This window comes from Canis aureus, chromosome 3 (assembly GCF_053574225.1).
Source record: "Canis aureus isolate CA01 chromosome 3, VMU_Caureus_v.1.0, whole genome shotgun sequence".
Taxonomy (NCBI): Eukaryota; Metazoa; Chordata; class Mammalia; order Carnivora; family Canidae; genus Canis; species Canis aureus.
This window is the reverse complement of record NC_135613.1, coordinates 63,975,645-63,978,008: the sequence shown is the minus strand read 5'-3', so window position 1 is coordinate 63,978,008 and position 2,364 is coordinate 63,975,645. Positions and strand designations below refer to the sequence as shown.

Below are 2,364 nucleotides of genomic sequence, written 5' to 3'. Positions count from 1 at the left end.
CTAGCACCCAACAAGGTATAAAACACAATGTCTTGCATTTAGTGAAATTACTAAGCATGCAAAGAAATAGGCAAATGTAACCCTTAATGAGGAGAAAAAAAAATCAATGAAAATAAACCCAGAGATGACACAAATGGTAAATTTAGCAAAAAGGACAGTTAAAGATTAATCATGAATATATTTTATATGTTCAAAAAGCTAGAGGGAAGACAGCAAATCAGACTTCAAAAGATAAAAATTATGATTTCTGAGATCAAAAACACACTGGATAGGATTACCAGAAGATTAGATAATAAAGCACAAAATATATATTAATAAACTTGAGGACATAGCAATAGAAAATATTCATAATGAAAAACAAATAGAAAAAATACTTAAAAATTAAAAAGCATTGGTGAACTATGAGACAGATTTAAGCAGCTAATAATTAGAATCTTCTAAGAAGAGGATGGGGAGACTGAAAAAATATTTGATGAAAAAGTAGCTGAAATATATCCAAATTCAGTGAAAATTACAAATATATAGATCAAGAGTTTAAAGAACCTTAAGTACAAGAAACATGAAGAAAATTATACCAGGTCACATGATAATCAAATTGCTTAAACCAGTGATAAAATCTCAAAATCACTTAGAAAATATCTGCTGTATGTTCAGAAGAACAAAGCTATACAATTCTCACTAGAAACAATAGAAGAAAAAATAGAGGTGCAAGGTCTTTAAAGCATTGAAAGAAAAACATCTGTCAACCTCAAATTACATATCAATCAAAAACAGTCTTCAAAAAAGAAGAATATTGGGATAGCAATTTTGACTATTTACAGCCCTCATTTGCTGAGTGTCAGAGTAAAATAAAATGGGCAAAATATATAAATTGAGTTTTCCTTTGTGCACATATGTCTAGGATTCCCTAGGGAACCTACCTGTGAATGAAATTTTGGATCAAAAGGAATTTCTTCACATGACTTCTGGAGAAGTGACCATTACAGTTTGTCTCATTCATTCATCTGAGAATCACAAATACAAACCTGTAGTAGATCATGGAGTTAATTTGGAGTACAATGTAAAGGAATTTAGAGTATTTCTAAAGCAAGATGCCTCTTTAAGGACCAGCCTGCACCACCATTCAGAAATTATAAATATGATAAACTAAAGACAACTCATCAAGCAATAAATCAAAGACAGATTAACTTGTGTTGAGTTTGAAAAATGACAGACCCCTGTTAAAAGAAGGTAGTAATCTGAAAGCTAGAATCAACAATGAAACTGAAATTGCATTCTTCTGTGAAGAGGATTATGAGAACTACAAAGCTAATCCCATTTCATCCTAATGAAACCCTAATGGGGCTTCCTTTTTTGTATACCTGTATTAAACTCTTTATTCAACTAGTGAGGTTTTTGAAATTAACAAACAAAAACAATTTAAAGACTTATTTTTAAAAATTACTTTTTTCAGGCATACACAAGTTGTAATAATTCTTTACACAGAGACATGTTAAGACATGTTAAGAGAAGTCCTTCAGGTGGATGTACATTATATCAGATGCAAACCTGAATCTGCACACAGAAAGGGAAAACAACAGAAACAGTAACTACATGGGTAAATATAGGGACTTTTCTTTTTCACTTTAAACACTTTTCTTTAAAAGATAGCTCTCTTTTTTTTTTCAAGATTTTATTTATTTATGAGAGACAGAGGCAGGCTCCATGCAGGGAGCCCGATGTGGGACTTGATCCCGGGACTCCAGGATCATGCCCTGGGGCAAAGGTGGCGCTGAACCGCTGAGCCACCCAGGGATCCCCTAAAAGATAACTCTTAAATACAAAGTAAGAATGCACTGGAATTTATAACATGCATAAATAAAATGTATGAAAGCAAAAGCATAAAGGCTGGTAGAAGAGAATTGGAAACTCTCCTTTAAAGAATTTTGTAACAAAATTTTGTATTTTTCTTATATTATAAAAGAAATGATAAAATATCACCTAAAAGCAAATTGTGATCAATTTTTTAAAGTGTATGATATAAACCCTAAAGTAACAATTAAAATAGCATAAAAATTTATAGCTTTTAAAAGGGATAAAATGAAATAATAAAAAATGCTCAGTCTCAAGGCAGAAAAAGAGAAAGTAACCAAAGAACAGATAGAGTATATAGAAGAACACTAACAAGATGGTCTGTTTAAACCCAAAGATATTTAAAAATCATATTAAAGGGGCACTGGGTGGCTCAGCCAGTTAAGCATCTGATTTTGGCCTCAGCTCAGGTTTTGATCTAAGAGTTGTGAGTTCAAGCCCTGTGTTGAGCTCCATGGAGCCTACTTAAATAAAACAAACAAACAAATAACATTAAATATAAATTGTGTAAAC

General features: G+C 31.7%; 1 pseudogene; it reads left to right on the top strand.

Moving 5' to 3' along the window:
- The first annotated feature begins 958 nt into the window (after window positions 1–958).
- Window positions 959–1,328, top strand: LOC144305519 (UPF0538 protein C2orf76 pseudogene; annotated as a pseudogene).
- Window positions 1,329–2,364: the final 1,036 nt, after the last annotated feature.